Source organism: Numenius arquata, unplaced genomic scaffold (genome assembly GCF_964106895.1).
Source record: "Numenius arquata unplaced genomic scaffold, bNumArq3.hap1.1 HAP1_SCAFFOLD_80, whole genome shotgun sequence".
Lineage (NCBI taxonomy): Eukaryota > Metazoa > Chordata > Aves > Charadriiformes > Scolopacidae > Numenius > Numenius arquata.
This window is the reverse complement of record NW_027415055.1, coordinates 137,731-165,276: the sequence shown is the minus strand read 5'-3', so window position 1 is coordinate 165,276 and position 27,546 is coordinate 137,731.

The following is a 27,546-nucleotide window of genomic DNA, read 5'->3' as shown; positions in this document are numbered from 1 at the left end:
CACTATGACGTCACAACCCAACTCTGTGAAATCACAACGCTCCTCTATGACGTTACAACCCTAACTCTATGACATCACAACCCCACTCTATGACATCACAACCCCACTCTATGACATCACAAACCCCACTATGACGTCACAACCCAACTCTGTGAAATCACAACGTGACTCTGTGACATCACAACCCCACTCTATGACGTCACAACGCTACCTCTATGAAATCACAAACCACTCTGTGACATCACAAACCCCACTATGACATCACAAACGCACTCTATGACGTCACAACCCCCTCTGTGACGTCAGAACCCGACTGTATGACATCACAAACCACTCCATGACATCACAAACCCCACTATGGCGTCACAACCCCATCTATGACATCAGAACCTCAATCTATGACATCACAACCCGATTCGGTGACATCATAACCCCACTCTATGACATCACAACCCCGCTCTATGACGTCACAATCCCCGATGACGTCACAACCCCCTCTATGACGTCACAACCCAACTGTCTGACACCACAACCCCCTCTATGACGTCACAACCCCACTCTATGACATCACAAACCACTTTGTGACATCACAAACCCCACTATGATGTCACAACCCCACTCTATGACATCATAACCCGACTCTGTGACATCACAACCACACTCTATGACATCACAACCCCACTCTATGACGTCACAATGCTACCTCTATGAAATCACAAACCACTCTGTGACATCACAAACCCCACTATGACATCACAAACCCCATTATGACGTCACAACCCAACTCCGTGAAATCACAACGCCCCTCTATGACGTCACAACCCCATCTATGACAGCAGAACCTCAATCTATGACATCACAACCCGACTCGGTGACATCATAACCCCACTCTATGACATCACAATCCCACTCTATGACTCAACAACCCGACTCGGTGACATCACAAACCCCACTATGACGTCACAACCCAACTCTGTGACATCACAAACCCCACTGTGACATCACAACCGCACTCTATGCCATCACAACACCCTCTATGACATCACAACCAGACTCTATGACATCACAATCCCCGATGACGCCACAACCCCACTCTATGACATCACAAACCACTCTGTGACATCACAAACCCCACTATGACGTCACAACCGCACCCTATGACATCACAACCCAACTCTATGAAATCATAACCCCTCTATGACATCACAACCCCACTCTATGATGTCACAACCTGACTCTATGACATCACAAACGCACTCTATGACGTCACAACCCGACTCTGTGACGTCACAGACCCCACTCTATGACGTCACAATCCCCGATGACGTCACGACCCCCTCTATGACGTCACAACCACTGTATGATGCCACAACGCTATCCCTATGTCACAATCCGACTCTATGACATCACAACCCCAACCTATGATGTCGCAACACCCATGACCTCACAACCCCCCGATGACATCACAACCCCACTGTGACATCACAACCCTACTCTGTGACATCACAATGCCACTATGACATCACAACCCCACTGTGACATCACAACCCCACCCTGTGACATCACAACCCAAACGTGTGACGTCACAACCCCAACCTGTGACGTCATAACACTCCCTGTATGACATCGCAACCCCTCGATGACGTCACAACCCTCCCTTTATGACACCACAAGCCCCCTCTATGACGTCACACCCCAAACCTCTAACCTCACCACCCCAACCTGTGACAACACAACACCCTCTATGACATCACAACCCTCCCTCTAGGACATCACATCCCCCTCTATGACATTGGGCGACGAAACAAACCCCCCCAGCAGCTTTTTTACCTCGCCTTTGGCTTTTTCCACCTCATCCCGGACTCTCTTGACCCTTTTCTCCAGCAGGCGAGGTCAGGTGCACCCAAATCGCACCGTCTTCCTCCAGAAGTAACAAGAGTCAACACACTGGGCCACGGTTTGCCTCTGGATCTATGGGGAGAAATCCAGGGATATTAAAGACTCCCTTGTCATTACAAAGGAGGGCAATGATGTCTTCTCCCGCTGGGTTTTGAGCAGGAAGAAGGCTCCTAAGGACAGGATTCCAACGGGGGATTGAAAATAGGCCTTTCTGGGTTAAAAGCCTCCCCGCTAACCAGCTCCGCCCCGCTCCAACGGCTTTACCTCCTTCTGGATGAGGCCAAAAGTCTTCTGATGGACCAAAAAAAGGCTCTTTCAAGAGCTTTGGGAGCGGGATCTCCAGAGAGAAACTCCTCCCTGGCTGCAGATGAGCTGGGACCGCCAAAACCCCCCCTTTCTCATGGAAGATGCTCCCGAGAGCACCATCGGCTCTTATCTAGCCACTTTCCTCCCAAAAACGAGCCATCTCCTTCCCTCCAACGCTACGGGGCCAAGACAAGACGGGAGAGAACCCAAACGCCCTCTCAAGTAACTCTGAAAAGGGGGAATTTGCCCCTTTCCCACAAGAAAAGCCTGAAGAGAAACCTTGCTCCTGCGGCTCGGCCTTGCTTTCCACGTCACCCCAGGGCTTCCAAACCAGGGAGGCTCCTTCCTCCTCCTCTTCCAAGAGGGATCTGTCCCGCAGGGCAGGCAGCTCCGCCTGCAACTGCTCCCCGACATTGATGCGGCTGAAAGGGGGAGGAAGAGGAGGGGGAGGAAGGCACGTCGGGAATGGATACGGCGCAACAAACGCTTCAAAAGAGAGAAAAACGTGGTGAGTTGGGGCAAAACCGCTCCCTATTTCCCAGCAAAACATCACTCAGTCTTCCGCCACCAACTTCCACCACCCCTTCCCACCCCCAGCGTTACCCTTCGGCCACTGGAGGCTTTTTGGGCCCCATCGGGCAGGATAATTTGGGGGTTTCCCCAAAAAAACAATCCAACTGCTGAATGTCACTCTCCACAGCGGTAGGAAGCTGCCACAGCCACGGCCAGCGAGCGACCGCCGCCTCGGAATGTTGTGTGGAATGCGGGAGGCCGGCAACGGCCTGTGACGTCAGCAAAACCAGTGCTTTACTGGGACAGCACTGGGCGTTTGGGGGCGTTTCTGGCCCATATGGGGGACCCTCCACCTAAAAACACGCTGTGGAGAAGGGGCCGAGCGACACCCACCCCCACCCCCAGTTCCCTCCTCCCGTTTTCCCAGGGGTCGCCCTCATTCCCACGGCTGAACGTGCATTTTTGCCTCATCCTCCATCAAAAGAACCCCAAAATCCTGGATCCAAAAATTCTATGACATCACAATCCCCGATGATGTCACAACCCCCTCTATGACGTCACAACCCCACTGTCTGACACCATAACCCCCTCTATGACATCAGAACCCCACTGTATGACATCACAAACCACTCCGTGACATCACAAACCCCATTATGATGTCACAACCCAACTCCGTGAAATCACAACGCCCCTCTATGACGTCACAACCCCATCTATGACAGCAGAACCTCAATCTATGACATCACAACCCGACTCGGTGACATCATAACCCCACTCTATGACATCACAATCCCACTCTATGACTCAACAACCCGACTCGGTGACATCACAAACCCCACTATGACGTCACAACCCAACTCTGTGACATCACAAACCCCACTGTGACGCCACAAACGCACTCTATGCCGTCACAACACCCTCTATGACATCACAACCAGACTCTATGACATCACAATCCCCGATGACGCCACAACCCCACTCTATGACATCACAAACCACTCTGTGACATCACAAACCCCACTATGACGTCACAACCGCACCCTATGACATCACAACCCAACTCTATGAAATCATAACCCCTCTATGACATCACAACCCCACTCTATGATGTCACAACCTGACTCTATGACATCACAATCCCACTCTATGACATCACAACCCGACTCTGTGACGTCACAGACCCCACTCTATGATGTCGCAACCGACTCTATGACGTCACAACCCCATGACATCACAACCCCACTCTATGACGTCACAATCCCCGATGACGTCACGACCCCCTATGACGTCACAACCACTGTATGATGCCACAACGCTATCTCTATGTCACAACCCGACTCTATGACATCACAACCCCAACCTATGATGTCGCAACACCCATGACCTCACAAACCCCCGATGACATCACAACCCCACTGTGACATCACAAACCACTCTGTGACATCACAATGCCACTATGACATCACAACCCCACGCTTTGACATCATAACCCCCTATGACATCACAACCCCACTCTATGACATCACAAACCGCTCTGTGACATCACAAACCCCACTATGACATCACAACCCAACTCTGTGAAATCACAACGCCCCTCTATGACGTCAGAACCCCACTGTATGACATCACAAACCACTCCGTGACATCACAAACCCCATTATGACGTCACAACCCCATCTATGACATCAGAACCTCAATCTATGACATCACAACCCGACTCGGTGACATCATAACCCCACTCTATGACATCACAACCGCACTCTATGACATCACAACACCCTCTATGACATCACAACCAGACTCTATGACATCACAATCCCCGATGACGCCACAACCCCACTCTATGACGTCGCAAACCACTCTGTGACATCACAAACCCCACTATGACGTCACAACCGCACCCTATGACATCACAACCCAACTCTATGAAATCATAACCCCTCTATGACATCACAACCCCACTCTATGATGTCACAACCTGACTCTGTGACATCACAAACCCCACTATGACGTCACAACCCTACCTCTATGACATCACAACCCCACTCTATGACATCATAACCCGACTCTGTAACATCACTACCACACTCTATGACATCACAACCCCACTCTGTGACATCACAAACCCCACTATGGCGTCACAACCCAACTCTGTGAAATCACAACGCGACTCTGTGACATCACACCCACACTCTATGATATCACAACCCCACTCTATGACGTCACAACGCTACCTCTATGAAATCACAAACCACTCTGTGACATCACAAACCCCACTATGACATCACAAACGCACTCTATGACGTCACAACCCCCTCTATGACGTCAGAACCCCACTGTATGACATCACAAACCACTCCGTGACATCACAAACCCCATTATGACGTCACAACCCCATCTATGACATCAGAACCTCAATCTATGACATCACAACCCGACTCGGTGACATCATAACCCCACTCTATGACATCACAACCGCACTCTATGACATCACAACCCTTCTATGACATCATAACCCCCACTATGACGTCACAACCCAACTCTGTGAAATCCCAACACTCCTCTATGACGTTACAACCCTAACTCTATGACATCACAACCAGACTCTATGACATCACAATCCCCGATGACGCCACAACCCCACTCTATGACGTCACAAACCACTCTGTGACATCAAACCTCACTGTGATGCCACAAACGCACTCTATTACGTCACAACCCGACTCTATGACATCACAACCAGACTCTATGACATCACAATCCCCGATGATGCCAGAACTTCACTCTATGACGTCACAAACCACTCTGTGACATCACAAACCCTACTATGACGTCACAACCACACCCTATCACATCACAACCCAACTCTATGAAATCATAACCCCTCTATGACATCACAACCCCACTCTATGATGTCACAACCCCACTCTGTGACATCACAAACCCCACTATGACGTCACAACCCAACTCTGTGAAATCACAACGCGACTCTGTGACATCACAACCACACTCTATGACATCACAACCCCACTCTATGACGTCACAACGCTACCTCTATGAAATCACAAACCACTCTGTGACATCACAAACCCCACTATGACATCACAAACGCACTCTATGACGTCACAACCCCCTCTATGACGTCAGAAACCCACTGTATGACATCACAAACCACTCCGTGACATCACAAACCCCATTATGATGTCACAACCCAACTCCGTGAAATCACAACGCCCCTCTATGACGTCACAACCCCATCTATGACATCAGAACCTCAATCTATGACATCACAACCCGACTCTGTGACATCACAAACCCCACTATGATGTCACAACCCCACGCTTTGACATCATAACCCCCTCTATGACATCACAACCCCACGCTTTGACATCACGAACCGCTCTGTGACATCACAAACCCCACTATGGCGTCACAACCCAACTCTGTGAAATCACAACGCCCCTCTATGACGTCACAACCCTACCTCTATGACATCACAACCCCACTCTGTGACATCACAAACCCCACTATGGCGTCACAACCCAACTCTGTGAAATCACAACGCGACTCTGTGACATCACAACCACACTCTATGACATCACAACCCCACTCTATGACGTCACAAACCACTCTGTGACATCACAAACCCTACTATGACGTCACAACCCACTCTGTGACGTCACAAGCCCATGACATCACAACCCCACTCTATGACGTCACAGCCCCACTCTATGACATCACAATCCCACTCTATGACTCAACAACCCGACTCAGTGACATCACAAACCCCACTTTGACGTCACAACCCAACTCTGTGAAATCACAACGCTCCTCTATGACGTTACAACCCTAACTCTATGACATCACAACCCCACTCTATGACATCACAACCCCACTCTATGACATCACAAACCCCACTATGACGTCACAACCCAACTCTGTGAAATCACAACGCTCCTCTATGACGTTACAACCCTAACTCTATGACATCACAACCCCACTCTATGACATCACAACCCCACTCTATGACATCACAAACCCCACTATGACGTCACAACCCAACTCTGTGAAATCACAACGTGACTCTGTGACATCACAACCCCACTCTATGACGTCACAACGCTACCCCTATGAAATCACAAACCACTCTGTGACATCACAAACCCCACTATGACATCACAAACGCACTCTATGACGTCACAACCCCCCTGTGACGTCAGAACCCGACTGTATGACATCACAAACCACTCCATGACATCACAAACCCCACTATGGCGTCACAACCCCATCTATGACATCAGAACCTCAATCTATGACATCACAACCCGATTCGGTGACATCATAACCCCACTCTATGACATCACAACCCCGCTCTATGACGTCACAATCCCCGATGACGTCACAACCCCCTATGACGTCACAACCCAACTGTCTGACACCACAACCCCCTCTATGACGTCACAACCCCACTCTATGACATCACAAACCACTTTGTGACATCACAAACCCCACTATGATGTCACAACCCCACTCTATGACATCATAACCCGACTCTGTGACATCACAACCACACTCTATGACATCACAACCCCACTCTATGACGTCACAATGCTACCTCTATGAAATCACAAACCACTCTGTGACATCACAAACCCCACTATGACATCACAAACCCCATTATGACGTCACAACCCAACTCCGTGAAATCACAACGCCCCTCTATGACGTCACAACCCCATCTATGACAGCAGAACCTCAATCTATGACATCACAACCCGACTCGGTGACATCATAACCCCACTCTATGACATCACAATCCCACTCTATGACTCAACAACCCGACTCGGTGACATCACAAACCCCACTATGACGTCACAACCCAACTCTGTGACATCACAAACCCCACTGTGACATCACAACCGCACTCTATGCCATCACAACACCCTCTATGACATCACAACCAGACTCTATGACATCACAATCCCCGATGACGCCACAACCCCACTCTATGACATCACAAACCACTCTGTGACATCACAAACCCCACTATGACGTCACAACCGCACCCTATGACATCACAACCCAACTCTATGAAATCATAACCCCTCTATGACATCACAACCCCACTCTATGATGTCACAACCTGACTCTATGACATCACAATCCCACTGTATGACGTCACAACCCGACTCTGTGACGTCACAGACCCCACTCTATGACGTCACAATCCCCGATGACGTCACGACCCCCTCTATGACGTCACAACCACTGTATGATGCCACAACGCTATCCCTATGTCACAATCCGACTCTATGACATCACAACCCCAACCTATGATGTCGCAACACCCATGACCTCACAACCCCCCGATGACATCACAACCCCACTGTGACATCACAACCCTACTCTGTGACATCACAATGCCACTATGACATCACAACCCCACTGTGACATCACAACCCCACCCTGTGACATCACAACCCAAACGTGTGACGTCACAACCCCAACCTGTGACGTCATAACACTCCCTGTATGACATCACAACCCCTCGATGACGTCACAACCCTCCCTTTATGACACCACAAGCCCCCTCTATGACGTCACACCCCAAACCTCTAACCTCACCACCCCAACCTGTGACAACACAACACCCTCTATGACATCACAACCCTCCCTCTAGGACATCACATCCCCCTCTATGACATTGGGCGACGAAACAAACCCCCCCAGCAGCTTTTTTACCTCGCCTTTGGCTTTTTCCACCTCATCCCGGACTCTCTTGACCCTTTTCTCCAGCAGGCGAGGTCAGGTGCACCCAAATCGCACTGTCTTCCTCCAGAAGTAACAAGAGTCAACACACTGGGCCACGGTTTGCCTCTGGATCTATGGGGAGAAATCCAGGGATATTAAAGACTCCCTTGTCATTACAAAGGAGGGCAATGATGTCTTCTCCCGCTGGGTTTTTAGCAGGAAGAAGGCTCCTAAGGACAGGATTCCAACGGGGGATTGAAAATAGGCCTTTCTGGGTTAAAAGCCTCCCCGCTAACCAGCTCCGCCCCGCTCCAACGGCTTTACCTCCTTCTGGATGAGGCGAAAAGTCTTCTGATGGACCAAAAAAAGGCTCTTTCAAGAGCTTTTGGAGCGGGATCTCCAGAGAGAAACTCCTCCCTGGCTGCAGATGAGCTGGGACCGCCAAAACCCCCCCTTTCTCATGGAAGATGCTCCCGAGAGCACCATCGGCTCTTATCTAGCCACTTTCCTCCCAAAAACGAGCCATCTCCTTCCCTCCAACGCTACGGGGCCAAGACAAGACGGGAGAGAACCCAAACGCCCTATCAAGTAACTCTGAAAAGGTGGAATTTGCCCCTTTCCCACAAGAAAAGCCTGAAGAGAAACCTTGCTCCTGCGGCTCGGCCTTGCTTTCCACGTCACCCCAGGGCTTCCAAACCAGGGAGGCTCCTTCCTCCTCCTCTTCCAAGAGGGATCTGTCCCGCAGGGCAGGCAGCTCCGCCTGCAACTGCTCCCCGACATTGATGCGGCTGAAAGGGGGAGGAAGAGGAGGGGGAGGAAGGCACGTCGGGAATGGATACGGCGCAACAAACGCTTCAAAAGAGAGAAAAACGTGGTGAGTTGGGGCAAAACCGCTCCCTATTTCCCAGCAAAACATCACTCAGTCTTCCGCCACCAACTTCCACCGCCCCTTCCCACCCCCAGCGTTACCCTTCGGCCACTGGAGGCTTTTTGGGCCCCATCGGGCAGGACAATTTGGGGGTTTCCCCAAAAAAACAATCCAACTGCTGAATGTCACTCTCCACAGCGGTAGGAAGCTGCCACAGCCACGGCCAGCGAGCGACCGCCGCCTCGGAATGTTGTGTGGAATGCGGGAGGCCGGCAACGGCCTGTGACGTCAGCAAAACCAGTGCTTTACTGGCACAGCACTGGGCGTTTGGGGGCGTTTCTGGCCCATATGGGGGACCCTCCACCTAAAAACACGCTGTGGAGAAGGGGCCGAGCGACACCCACCCCCACTTCCCTCCTCCCGTTTTCCCAGGGGTCGCCCTCATTCCCACGGCTGAACGTGCATTTTTGCCTCATCCTCCATCAAAAGAACCCCAAAATCCTGGATCCAAAAATTCTATGACATCACAATCCCCGATGATGTCACAACCCCCTCTATGACGTCACAACCCCACTGTCTGACACCATAACCCCCTCTATGACGTCACAACCCCACTCTATGACATCATAACCCGACTCTGTGACATCACAACCACACTCTATGACATCACAACCCCACTCTATGACGTCACAATGCTACCTCTATGAAATCACAAACCACTCTGTGACATCACAAACCCCACTATGACATCACAAACCCCATTATGACGTCACAACCCAACTCCGTGAAATCACAACGCCCCTCTATGACGTCACAACCCCATCTATGACAGCAGAACCTCAATCTATGACATCACAACCCGACTCGGTGACATCATAACCCCACTCTATGACATCACAATCCCACTCTATGACTCAACAACCCGACTCGGTGACATCACAAACCCCACTATGACGTCACAACCCAACTCTGTGACATCACAAACCCCACTGTGACATCACAACCGCACTCTATGCCATCACAACACCCTCTATGACATCACAACCAGACTCTATGACATCACAATCCCCGATGACGCCACAACCCCACTCTATGACATCACAAACCACTCTGTGACATCACAAACCCCACTATGACGTCACAACCGCACCCTATGACATCACAACCCAACTCTATGAAATCATAACCCCTCTATGACATCACAACCCCACTCTATGATGTCACAACCTGACTCTATGACATCACAATCCCACTGTATGACGTCACAGACCCCACTCTATGACGTCACAATCCCCGATGACGTCACGACCCCCTCTATGACGTCACAACCACTGTATGATGCCACAACGCTATCCCTATGTCACAATCCGACTCTATGACATCACAACCCCAACCTATGATGTCGCAACACCCATGACCTCACAACCCCCCGATGACATCACAACCCCACTGTGACATCACAACCCTACTCTGTGACATCACAATGCCACTATGACATCACAACCCCACTGTGACATCACAACCCCACCCTGTGACATCACAACCCAAACCTGTGACGTCACAACCCCAACCTGTGACGTCATAACACTCCCTGTATGACATCGCAACCCCTCGATGACGTCACAACCCTTCCCTTTATGACACCACAAGCCCCCTCTATGACGTCACACCCCAAACCTCTAACCTCACCACCCCAACCTGTGACAACACAACACCCTCTATGACATCACAACCCTCCCTCTAGGACATCACATCCCCCTCTATGACATTGGGCGACGAAACAAACCCCCCCAGCAGCTTTTTTACCTCGCCTTTGGCTTTTTCCACCTCATCCCGGACTCTCTTGACCCTTTTCTCCAGCAGGCGAGGTCAGGTGCACCCAAATCGCACCGTCTTCCTCCAGAAGTAACAAGAGTCAACACACTGGGCCACGGTTTGCCTCTGGATCTATGGGGAGAAATCCAGGGATATTAAAGACTCCCTTGTCATTACAAAGGAGGGCAATGATGTCTTCTCCCGCTGGGTTTTTAGCAGGAAGAAGGCTCCTAAGGACAGGATTCCAACGGGGGATTGAAAATAGGCCTTTCTGGGTTAAAAGCCTCCCCGCTAACCAGCTCCGCCCCGCTCCAACGGCTTTACCTCCTTCTGGATGAGGCGAAAAGTCTTCTGATGGACCAAAAAAAGGCTCTTTCAAGAGCTTTTGGAGCGGGATCTCCAGAGAGAAACTCCTCCCTGGCTGCAGATGAGCTGGGACCGCCAAAACCCCCCCTTTCTCATGGAAGATGCTCCCGAGAGCACCATCGGCTCTTATCTAGCCACTTTCCTCCCAAAAACGAGCCATCTCCTTCCCTCCAATGCTACGGGGCCAAGACAAGACGGGAGAGAACCCAAACGCCCTATCAAGTAACTCTGAAAAGGTGGAATTTGCCCCTTTCCCACAAGAAAAGCCTGAAGAGAAACCTTGCTCCTGCGGCTCGGCCTTGCTTTCCACGTCACCCCAGGGCTTCCAAACCAGGGAGGCTCCTTCCTCCTCCTCTTCCAAGAGGGATCTGTCCCGCAGGGCAGGCAGCTCCGCCTGCAACTGCTCCCCGACATTGATGCGGCTGAAAGGGGGAGGAAGAGGAGGGGGAGGAAGGCACGTCGGGAATGGATACGGCGCAACAAACGCTTCAAAAGAGAGAAAAACGTGGTGAGGTGGGGCAAAACCGCTCCCTATTTCCCAGCAAAACATCACTCAGTCTTCCGCCACCAACTTCCACCGCCCCTTCCCACCCCCAGCGTTACCCTTCGGCCACTGGAGGCTTTTTGGGCCCCATCGGGCAGGACAATTTGGGGGTTTCCCCAAAAAAACAATCCAACTGCTGAATGTCACTCTCCACAGCGGTAGGAAGCTGCCACAGCCACGGCCAGCGAGCGACCGCCGCCTCGGAATGTTGTGTGGAATGCGGGAGGCCGGCAACGGCCTGTGACGTCAGCAAAACCAGTGCTTTACTGGCACAGCACTGGGCGTTTGGGGGCGTTTCTGGCCCATATGGGGGACCCTCCACCTAAAAACACGCTGTGGAGAAGGGGCCGAGCGACACCCACCCCCAGTTCCCTCCTCCCGTTTTCCCAGGGGTCGCCCTCATTCCCACGGCTGAACGTGCATTTTTGCCTCATCCTCCATCAAAAGAACCCCAAAATCCTGGATCCAAAAATTCTATGACATCACAATCCCCGATGATGTCACAACCCCCTCTATGACGTCACAACCCCACTGTCTGACACCATAACCCCCTCTATGACGTCACAACCCCACTCTATGACATCATAACCCGACTCTGTGACATCACAACCACACTCTATGACATCACAACCCCACTCTATGACGTCACAATGCTACCTCTATGAAATCACAAACCACTCTGTGACATCACAAACCCCACTATGACATCACAAACCCCATTATGACGTCACAACCCAACTCCGTGAAATCACAACGCCCCTCTATGACGTCACAACCCCATCTATGACAGCAGAACCTCAATCTATGACATCACAACCCGACTCGGTGACATCATAACCCCACTCTATGACATCACAATCCCACTCTATGACTCAACAACCCGACTCGGTGACATCACAAACCCCACTATGACGTCACAACCCGACTCTGTGACATCACAAACCCCACTGTGACGCCACAAACGCACTCTATGCCGTCACAACACCCTCTATGACATCACAACCAGACTCTATGACATCACAATCCCCGATGACGCCACAACCCCACTCTATGACATCACAAACCACTCTGTGACATCACAAACCCCACTATGACGTCACAACCGCACCCTATGACATCACAACCCAACTCTATGAAATCATAACCCCTCTATGACATCACAACCCCACTCTATGATGTCACAACCTGACTCTATGACATCACAACCCCACTCTATGACATCACAAACGCACTCTATGACGTCACAGACCCCACTCTATGACGTCACAACCCCATGACATCACAACCCCACTCTATGACGTCACAATCCCCGATGACGTCACGACCCCCTATGACGTCACAACCACTGTATGATGCCACAACGCTATCTCTATGTCACAACCCGACTCTATGACATCACAACCCCAACCTATGATGTCGCAACACCCATGACCTCACAAACCCCCGATGACATCACAACCCCACTGTGACATCACAAACCACTCTGTGACATCACAATGCCACTATGACATCACAACCCCACGCTTTGACATCATAACCCCCTATGACATCACAACCCCACTCTATGACATCACAAACCGCTCTGTGACATCACAAACCCCACTATGACATCACAACCCAACTCTGTGAAATCACAACGCCCCTCTATGACGTCAGAACCCCACTGTATGACATCACAAACCACTCCGTGACATCACAAACCCCATTATGACGTCACAACCACACCCTATCACATCACAACCCAACTCTATGAAATCATAACCCCTCTATGACATCACAACCCCACTCTATGATGTCACAACCCCACTCTGTGACATCACAAACCCCACTATGACGTCACAACCCAACTCTGTGAAACCACAACGCGACTCTGTGACATCACAACCATACTCTATGACATCACAACCCCACTCTATGACGTCACAACGCTACCTCTATGAAATCACAAACCACTCTGTGACATCACAAACCCCACTATGACATCACAAACGCACTCTATGACGTCACAACCCCCTCTATGACGTCAGAAACCCACTGTATGACATCACAAACCACTCCGTGACATCACAAACCCCATTATGATGTCACAACCCAACTCCGTGAAATCACAACGCCCCTCTATGACGTCACAACCCCATCTATGACATCAGAACCTCAATCTATGACATCACAACCCGACTCTGTGACATCACAAACCCCACTATGATGTCACAACCCCACGCTTTGACATCATAACCCCCTCTATGACATCACAACCCCACGCTTTGACATCACGAACCGCTCTGTGACATCACAAACCCCACTATGGCGTCACAACCCAACTCTGTGAAATCACAACGCCCCTCTATGACGTCACAACCCTACCTCTATGACATCACAACCCCACTCTGTGACATCACAAACCCCACTATGGCGTCACAACCCAACTCTGTGAAATCACAACGCGACTCTGTGACATCACAACCACACTCTATGACATCACAACCCCACTCTATGACGTCACAAACCACTCTGTGACATCACAAACCCTACTATGACGTCACAACCCACTCTGTGACGTCACAACCCCATGACATCACAACCCCACTCTATGACGTCACAGCCCCACTCTATGACATCACAATCCCACTCTATGACTCAACAACCCGACTCAGTGATATCACAAACCCCACTTTGACGTCACAACCCAACTCTGTGAAATCACAACGCTCCTCTATGACGTTACAACCCTAACTCTATGACATCACAACCCCACTCTATGACATCACAACCCCACTCTATGACATCACAAACCCCACTATGACGTCACAACCCAACTCTGTGAAATCACAACGTGACTCTGTGACATCACAACCCCACTCTATGACGTCACAACGCTACCCCTATGAAATCACAAACCACTCTGTGACATCACAAACCCCACTATGACATCACAAACGCACTCTATGACGTCACAACCCCCTCTGTGACGTCAGAACCCGACTGTATGACATCACAAACCACTCCATGACATCACAAACCCCACTATGACGTCACAACCCCATCTATGACATCAGAACCTCAATCTATGACATCACAACCCGATTCGGTGACATCATAACCCCACTCTATGACATCACAACCCCACTCTATGACGTCACAATCCCCGATGACGTCACAACCCCCTCTATGACGTCACAACCCAACTGTCTGGCATCACAAACCCCACTATGACGTCACAACCCAACTCTGTGACATCACAAACCCCACTGTGACATCACAAACCCCACTATGACGTCACAACCCAACTCTGTGAAATCACAACGTGACTCTGTGACATCACAACCCCACTCTATGACGTCACAACGCTACCCCTATGAAATCACAAACCACTCTGTGACATCACAAACCCCACTATGACATCACAAACGCACTCTATGACGTCACAACCCCCTCTGTGACGTCAGAACCCGACTGTATGACATCACAAACCACTCCATGACATCACAAACCCCACTATGGCGTCACAACCCCATCTATGACATCAGAACCTCAATCTATGACATCACAACCCGATTCGGTGACATCATAACCCCACTCTATGACATCACAACCCCACTCTATGACGTCACAATCCCCGATGACGTCACAACCCCCTCTATGACGTCACAACCCAACTGTCTGACACCACAACCCCCTCTATGACGTCACAACCCCACTCTATGACATCACAAACCACTTTGTGACATCACAAACCCCACTATGATGTCACAACCCCACTCTATGACATCATAACCCGACTCTGTGACATCACAACCACACTCTATGACATCACAACCCCACTCTATGACGTCACAATGCTACCTCTATGAAATCACAAACCACTCTGTGACATCACAAACCCCACTATGACATCACAAACCCCATTATGACGTCACAACCCAACTCCGTGAAATCACAACGCCCCTCTATGACGTCACAACCCCATCTATGACAGCAGAACCTCAATCTATGACATCACAACCCGACTCGGTGACATCACAAACCCCACTATGACGTCACAACCCGACTCTGTGACATCACAAACCCCACTGTGACGCCACAAACGCACTCTATGCCGTCACAACACCCTCTATGACATCACAACCAGACTCTATGACATCACAATCCCCGATGACGCCACAACCCCACTCTATGACATCACAAACCGCTCTGTGACATCACAAACCCCACTATGACGTCACAACCGCACCCTATGACATCACAACCCAACTCTATGAAATCATAACCCCTCTATGACATTACAACCCCACTCTATGATGTCACAACCTGACTCTATGACATCACAATCCCACTCTATGACATCACAAACGCACTCTATGACGTCACAGACCCCACTCTATGACGTCACAACCCATGACATCACAACCCCACTCTATGACGTCACAATCCCCGATGACGTCACGACCCCCTATGACGTCACAACCACAGTATGATGCCACAACGCTATCTCTATGTCACAACCCGACTCTATGACATCACAACCCCAACCTATGATGTCGCAACACCCATGACCTCACAAACCCCCGATGACATCACAACCCCACTGTGACATCACAAACCACTCTGTGACATCACAATGCCACTATGACATCACAACCCCACGCTTTGACATCATAACCCCCTATGACATCACAACCCCACTCTATGACATCACAAACCGCTCTGTGACATCACAAACCCCACTATGACATCACAACCCAACTCTGTGAAATCACAACGCCCCTCTATGACGTCAGAACCCCACTGTATGACATCACAAACCACTCCGTGACATCACAAACCCCATTATGACGTCACAACCCCATCTATGACATCAGAACCTCAATGTATGACATCACAACCCGACTCGGTGACATCATAACCCCACTCTATGACATCACAACCGCACTCTATGACATCACAACACCCTCTATGACATCACAACCAGACTCTATGACATCACAATCCCCGATGACGCCACAACCCCACTCTATGACGTCGCAAACCACTCTGTGACATCACAAACCCCACTATGACGTCACAACCGCACCCTATGACATCACAACCCAACTCTATGAAATCATAACCCCTCTATGACATCACAACCCCACTCTATGATGTCACAACCTGACTGTGTGACATCACAAACCCCACTATGACGTCACAACCCTACCTCTATGACATCACAACCCCACTCTATGACATCATAACCCGACTCTGTAACATCACTACCACACTCTATGACATCACAACCCCACTCTGTGACATCACAAACCCCACTATGGCGTCACAACCCAACTCTGTGAAATCACAACGCGACTCTGTGACATCACACCCACACTCTATGATATCACAACCCCACTCTATGACGTCACAACGCTACCTCTATGAAATCACAAACCACTCTGTGACATCACAAACCCCACTATGACATCACAAACGCACTCTATGACGTCACAACCCCCTCTATGACGTCAGAACCCCACTGTATGACATCACAAACCACTCCGTGACATCACAAACCCCATTATGACGTCACAACCCCATCTATGACATCAGAACCTCAATCTATGACATCACAACCCGACTCGGTGACATCATAACCCCACTCTATGACATCACAACCGCACTCTATGACATCACAACACCCTCTATGACATCACAACCAGACTCTATGACATCACAATCCCCGATGACGCCACAACCCCACTCTATGACGTCGCAAACCACTCTGTGACATCACAAACCCCACTATGGCGTCACAACCCAACTCTGTGAAATCACAACGCGACTCTGTGACATCAGAACCACACTCTATGACATCACAACCCCACTCTATGACGTCACAAACCACTCTGTGACATCACAAACCCTACTATGACGTCACAACCCACTCTGTGACGTCACAACCCCATGACATCACAACCCCACTCTATGACGTCACAGCCCCACTCTATGACATCACAATCCCACTCTATGACTCAACAACCCGACTCAGTGACATCACAAACCCCACTTTGATGTCACAACCCAACTCTGTGAAATCACAACGCTCCTCTATGACGTTACAACCCTAACTCTATGACATCACAACCCCACTCTATGACATCACAACCCCACTCTATGACATCACAAACCCCACTATGACGTCACAACCCAACTCTATGACATCATAACCCGACTCTGTGACATCACAACCACACTCTATGACATCACAACCCCACTCTATGACGTCACAATGCTACCTCTATGAAATCACAAACCACTCTGTGACATCACAAACCCCACTATGACATCACAAACCCCATTATGACGTCACAACCCAACTCCGTGAAATCACAACGCCCCTCTATGACGTCACAACCCCATCTATGACAGCAGAACCTCAATCTATGACATCACAACCCGACTCGGTGACATCATAACCCCACTCTATGACATCACAATCCCACTCTATGACTCAACAACCCGACTCGGTGACATCACAAACCCCACTATGACGTCACAACCCGACTCTGTGACATCACAAACCCCACTGTGACGCCACAAACGCACTCTATGCCGTCACAACACCCTCTATGACATCACAACCAGACTCTATGACATCACAATCCCCGATGACGCCACAACCCCACTCTATGACATCACAAACCACTCTGTGACATCACAAACCCCACTATGACGTCACAACCGCACCCTATGACATCACAACCCAACTCTATGAAATCATAACCCCTCTATGACATCACAACCCCACTCTATGATGTCACAACCTGACTCTATGACATCACAATCCCACTGTATGACGTCACAGACCCCACTCTATGACGTCACAATCCCCGATGACGTCACGACCCCCTCTATGACGTCACAACCACTGTATGATGCCACAACGCTATCTCTATGTCACAACCCGACTCTATGACATCACAACCCCAACCTATGATGTCGCAACACCCATGACCTCACAAACCACCGATGACATCACAACCCCACTGTGACATCACAAACCACTCTGTGACATCACAATGCCACTATGACATCACAACCCCACGCTTTGACATCATAACCCCCTATGACATCACAACCCCACTCTATGACATCACAAACCGCTCTGTGACATCACAAACCCCACTATGACATCACAACCCAACTCTGTGAAATCACAACGCCCCTCTATGACGTCAGAACCCCACTGTATGACATCACAAACCACTCCGTGACATCACAAACCCCATTATGACGTCACAACCCCATCTATGACATCAGAACCTCAATCTATGACATCACAACCCGACTCGGTGACATCATAACCCCACTCTATGACATCACAACCGCACTCTATGACATCACAACACCCTCTATGACATCACAACCAGACTCTATGACATCACAATCCCCGATGACGCCACAACCCCACTCTATGACGTCGCAAACCACTCTGTGACATCACAAACCCCACTATGACGTCACAACCGCACCCTATGACATCACAACCCAACTCTATGAAATCATAACCCCTCTATGACATCACAACCCCACTCTATGATGTCACAACCTGACTGTGTGACATCACAAACCCCACTATGACGTCACAACCCTACCTCTATGACATCACAACCCCACTCTATGACATCATAACCCGACTCTGTAACATCACTACCACACTCTATGACATCACAACCCCACTCTGTGACATCACAAACCCCACTATGGCGTCACAACCCAACTCTGTGAAATCACAACGCGACTCTGTGACATCACACCCACACTCTATGATATCACAACCCCACTCTATGACGTCACAACGCTACCTCTATGAAATCACAAACCACTCTGTGACATCACAAACCCCACTATGACATCACAAACGCACTCTATGACGTCACAACCCCCTCTATGACGTCAGAACCCCACTGTATGACATCACAAACCACTCCGTGACATCACAAACCCCATTATGACGTCACAACCCCATCTATGACATCAGAACCTCAATCTATGACATCACAACCCGACTCGGTGACATCATAACCCCACTCTATGACATCACAACCGCACTCTATGACATCACAACCCCTCTATGACATCATAACCCCCACTATGACGTCACAACCCAACTCTGTGAAATCCCAACACTCCTCTATGACGTTACAACCCTAACTCTATGACATCACAACCAGACTCTATGACATCACAATCCCCGATGACGCCACAACCCCACTCTATGACGTCACAAACCACTCTGTGACATCAAACCTCACTGTGACGCCACAAACGCACTCTATTACGTCACAACCCGACTCTATGACATCACAACCAGACTCTATGACATCACAATCCCCGATGATGCCAGAACTTCACTCTATGACGTCACAAACCACTCTGTGACATCACAAACCCTACTATGACGTCACAACCACACCCTATCACATCACAACCCAACTCTATGAAATCATAACCCCTCTATGACATCACAACCCCACTCTATGATGTCACAACCCCACTCTGTGACATCACAAACCCCACTATGACGTCAGAACCCAACTCTGTGAAATCACAACGCGACTCTGTGACATCACAACCATACTCTATGACATCACAACCCCACTCTATGACGTCACAACGCTACCTCTATGAAATCACAAACCACTCTGTGACATCACAAACCCCACTATGACATCACAAACGCACTCTATGACGTCACAACCCCCTCTATGACGTCAGAAACCCACTGTATGACATCACAAACCACTCCGTGACATCACAAACCCCATTATGATGTCACAACCCAACTCCGTGAAATCACAACGCCCCTCTATGACGTCACAACCCCATCTATGACATCAGAACCTCAATCTATGACATCACAACCCGACTCGGTGACATCATAACCCCACTCTATGACATCACAATCCCACTCTATGACTCAACAACCCGACTCGGTGACATCACAAACCCCACTATGACGTCACAACCCGACTCTGTGACATCACAAACCCCACTGTGACGCCACAAACGCACTCTATGCCGTCACAACACCCTCTATGACATCACAACCAGACTCTATGACATCACAATCCCCGATGACGCCACAACCCCACTCTATGACATCACAAACCACTCTGTGACATCACAAACCCCACTATGACGTCACAACCGCACCCTATGACATCACAACCCAACTCTATGAAATCATAACCCCTCTATGACATCACAACCCCACTCTATGATGTCACAACCTGACTCTATGACATCACAATCCCACTCTATGACATCACAAACGCACTCTATGACGTCACAGACCCCACTCTATGACGTCACAACCCCCATGACATCACAACCCCACTCTATGACGTCACAATCCCCGATGACGTCACGACCCCCTATGACGTCACAACCACTGTATGATGCCACAACGCTATCTCTATGTCACAACCCGACTCTATGACATCACAACCCCAACCTATGATGTCGCAACACCCATGACCTCACAAACCCCCGATGACATCACAACCCCACTGTGACATCACAAACCACTCTGTGACATCACAATGCCACTATGACATCACAACCCCACGCTTTGACATCATAACCCCCTATGACATCACAACCCCACTCTATGACATCACAAACCGCTCTGTGACATCACAAACCCCACTATGACATCACAACCCAACTCTGTGAAATCACAACGCCCCTCTATGACGTCAGAACCCCACTGTATGACATCACAAACCACTCCGTGACATCACAAACCCCATTATGACGTCACAACCCCATCTATGACATCAGAACCTCAATCTATGACATCACAACCCGACTCGGTGACATCATAACCCCACTCTATGACATCACAACCGCACTCTATGACATCACAACACCCTCTATGACATCACAACCAGACTCTATGACATCACAATCCCCGATGACGCCACAACCCCACTCTATGACGTCGCAAACCACTCTGTGACATCACAAACCCTACTATGACGTCACAACCACACCCTATCACATCACAACCCAACTCTATGAAATCATAACCCCTCTATGACATCACAACCCCACTCTATGATGTCACAACCTGACTGTGTGAAATCACAAACCCCACTATGACGTCACAACCCTACCTCTATGACATCACAACCCCACTCTATGACATCATAACCCGACTCTGTAACATCACTACCACACTCTATGACATCACAACCCCACTCTGTGACATCACAAACCCCACTATGGCGTCACAACCCAACTCTGTGAAATCACAACGCGACTCTGTGACATCACACCCACACTCTATTATATCACAACCCCACTCTATGACGTCACAACGCTACCTCTATGAAATCACAAACCACTCTGTGACATCACAAACCCCACTATGACATCACAAACGCACTCTATGACGTCACAACCCCCTCTATGACGTCAGAACCCCACTGTATGACATCACAAACCACTCCGTGACATCACAAACCCCATTATGACGTCACAACCCCATCTATGACATCAGAACCTCAATCTATGACATCACAACCCGACTCGGTGACATCATAACCCCACTCTATGACATCACAACCGCACTCTATGACATCACAACCCCTCTATGACATCATAACCCCCACTATGACGTCACAACCCAACTCTGTGAAATCCCAACACTCCTCTATGACGTTACAACCCTAACTCTATGACATCACAACCAGACTCTATGACATCACAATCCCCGATGACGCCACAACCCCACTCTATGACGTCACAAACCACTCTGTGACATCAAACCTCACTGTGACGCCACAAACGCACTCTATTACGTCACAACCCGACTCTATGACATCACAACCAGACTCTATGACATCACAATCCCCGATGATGCCAGAACTTCACTCTATGACGTCACAAACCACTCTGTGACATCACAAACCCTACTATGACGTCACAACCACACCCTATCACATCACAACCCAACTCTATGAAATCATAACCCCTCTATGACATCACAACCCCACTCTATGACGTCACAACGCTACCTCTATGAAATCACAAACCACTCTGTGACATCACAAACCCCACTATGACATCACAAACGCACTCTATGACGTCACAACCCCCTCTATGACGTCAGAAACCCACTGTATGACATCACAAACCACTCCGTGACATCACAAACCCCATTATGATGTCACAACCCAACTCCGTGAAATCACAACGCCCCTCTATGACGTCACAACCCCATCTATGACATCAGAACCTCAATCTATGACATCACAACCCGACTCTGTGACATCACAAACCCCACTATGATGTCACAACCCCACGCTTTGACATCATAACCCCCTCTATGACATCACAACCCCACGCTTTGACATCACGAACCGCTCTGTGACATCACAAACCCCACTATGGCGTCACAACCCAACTCTGTGAAATCACAACGCCCCTCTATGACGTCACAACCCTACCTCTATGACATCACAACCCCACTCTGTGACATCACAAACCCCACTATGGCGTCACAACCCAACTCTGTGAAATCACAACGCGACTCTGTGACATCACAACCACACTCTATGACATCACAACCCCACTCTATGACGTCACAAACCACTCTGTGACATCACAAACCCTACTATGACGTCACAACCCACTCTGTGACGTCACAACCCCATGACATCACAACCCCACTCTATGACGTCACAGCCCCACTCTATGACATCACAATCCCACTCTATGACTCAACAACCCGACTCAGTGACATCACAAACCCCACTTTGACGTCACAACCCAACTCTGTGAAATCACAACGCTCCTCTATGACGTTACAACCCTAACTCTATGACATCACAACCCCACTCTATGACATCACAACCCCACTCTATGACATCACAAACCCCACTATGACGTCACAACCCAACTCTGTGAAATCACAACGTGACTCTGTGACATCACAACCCCACTCTATGACGTCACAACGCTACCCCTATGAAATCACAAACCACTCTGTGACATCACAAACCCCACTATGACATCACAAACGCACTCTATGACGTCACAACCCCCTCTGTGACGTCAGAACCCGACTGTATGACATCACAAACCACTCCATGACATCACAAACCCCACTATGGCGTCACAACCCCATCTATGACATCAGAACCTCAATCTATGACATCACAACCCGATTCGGTGACATCATAACCCCACTCTATGACATCACAACCCCACTCTATGACGTCACAATCCCCGATGACGTCACAACCCCCTCTATGACGTCACAACCCAACTGTCTGACACCACAACCCCCTCTATGACGTCACAACCCCACTCTATGACATCACAAACCACTTTGTGACATCACAAACCCCACTATGATGTCACAACCCCACTCTATGACATCATAACCCGACTCTGTGACATCACAACCACACTCTATGACATCACAACCCCACTCTATGACGTCACAATGCTACCTCTATGAAATCACAAACCACTCTGTGACATCACAAACCCCACTATGACATCACAAACCCCATTATGACGTCACAACCCAACTCCGTGAAATCACAACGCCCCTCTATGACGTCACAACCCCATCTATGACAGCAGAACCTCAATCTATGACATCACAACCCGACTCGGTGACATCACAAACCCCACTATGACGTCACAACCCAACTCTGTGACATCACAAACCCCACTGTGACGCCACAAACGCACTCTATGCCGTCACAACACCCTCTATGACATCACAACCAGACTCTATGACATCACAATCCCCGATGACGCCACAACCCCACTCTATGACATCACAAACCACTCTGTGACATCACAAACCCCACTATGACGTCACAACCGCACCCTATGACATCACAACCCAACTCTATGAAATCATAACCCCTCTATGACATCACAACCCCACTCTATGATGTCACAACCTGACTCTATGACATCACAATCCCACTCTATGACATCACAAACGCACTCTATGACGTCACAGACCCCACTCTATGACGTCACAACCCCATGACATCACAACCCCACTCTATGACGTCACAATCCCCGATGACGTCACGACCCCCTATGACGTCACAACCACTGTATGATGCCACAACGCTATCTCTATGTCACAACCCGACTCTATGACATCACAACCCCAACCTATGATGTCGCAACACCCATGACCTCACAAACCCCCGATGACATCACAACCCCACTGTGACATCACAAACCACTCTGTGACATCACAATGCCACTATGACATCACAACCCCACGCTTTGACATCATAACCCCCTATGACATCACAACCCCACTCTATGACATCACAAACCGCTCTGTGACATCACAAACCCCACTATGACATCACAACCCAACTCTGTGAAATCACAACCCAACTCTATGAAATCATAACCCCTCTATGACATCACAACCCCACTCTATGATGTCACAACCTGACTGTGTGACATCACAAACCCCACTATGACGTCACAACCCTACCTCTATGACATCACAACCCCACTCTATGACATCATAACCCGACTCTGTAACATCACTACCACACTCTATGACATCACAACCCCACTCTGTGACATCACAAACCCCACTATGGCGTCACAACCCAACTCTGTGAAATCACAACGCGACTCTGTGACATCACACCCACACTCTATGATATCACAACCCCACTCTATGACGTCACAACGCTACCTCTATGAAATCACAAACCACTCTGTGACATCACAAACCCCACTATGACATCACAAACGCACTCTATGACGTCACAACCCCCTCTATGACGTCAGAACCCCACTGTATGACATCACAAACCACTCCGTGACATCACAAACCCCATTATGACGTCACAACCCCATCTATGACATCAGAACCTCAATCTATGACATCACAACCCGACTCGGTGACATCATAACCCCACTCTATGACATCACAACCGCACTCTATGACATCACAACCCCTCTATGACATCATAACCCCCACTATGACGTCACAACCCAACTCTGTGAAATCCCAACACTCCTCTATGACGTTACAACCCTAACTCTATGACATCACAACCAGACTCTATGACATCACAATCCCCGATGACGCCACAACCCCACTCTATGACGTCACAAACCACTCTGTGACATCAAACCTCACTGTGACGCCACAAACGCACTCTATTACGTCACAACCCGACTCTATGACATCACAACCAGACTCTATGACATCACAATCCCCGATGATGCCAGAACTTCACTCTATGACGTCACAAACCACTCTGTGACATCACAAACCCTACTATGACGTCACAACCACACCCTATCACATCACAACCCAACTCTATGAAATCATAACCCCTCTATGACATCACAACCCCACTCTATGACGTCACAACGCTACCTCTATGAAATCACAAACCACTCTGTGACATCACAAACCCCACTATGACATCACAAACGCACTCTATGACGTCACAACCCCCTCTATGACGTCAGAAACCCACTGTATGACATCACAAACCACTCCGTGACATCACAAACCCCATTATGATGTCACAACCCAACTCCGTGAAATCACAACGCCCCTCTATGACGTCACAACCCCATCTATGACATCAGAACCTCAATCTATGACATCACAACCCGACTCTGTGACATCACAAACCCCACTATGATGTCACAACCCCACGCTTTGACATCATAACCCCCTCTATGACATCACAACCCCACGCTTTGACATCACGAACCGCTCTGTGACATCACAAACCCCACTATGGCGTCACAACCCAACTCTGTGAAATCACAACGCCCCTCTATGACGTCACAACCCTACCTCTATGACATCACAACCCCACTCTGTGACATCACAAACCCCACTATGGCGTCACAACCCAACTCTGTGAAATCACAACGCGACTCTGTGACATCACAACCACACTCTATGACATCACAACCCCACTCTATGACGTCACAAACCACTCTGTGACATCACAAACCCTACTATGACGTCACAACCCACTCTGTGACGTCACAACCCCATGACATCACAACCCCACTCTATGACGTCACAGCCCCACTCTATGACATCACAATCCCACTCTATGACTCAACAACCCGACTCAGTGACATCACAAACCCCACTTTGACGTCACAACCCAACTCTGTGAAATCACAACGCTCCTCTATGACGTTACAACCCTAACTCTATGACATCACAACCCCACTCTATGACATCACAAACCCCACTATGACGTCACAACCCAACTCTGTGAAATCACAACGTGACTCTGTGACATCACAACCCCACTCTATGACGTCACAACGCTACCCCTATGAAATCACAAACCACTCTGTGACATCACAAACCCCACTATGACATCACAAACGCACTCTATGACGTCACAACCCCCTCTGTGACGTCAGAACCCGACTGTATGACATCACAAACCACTCCATGACATCA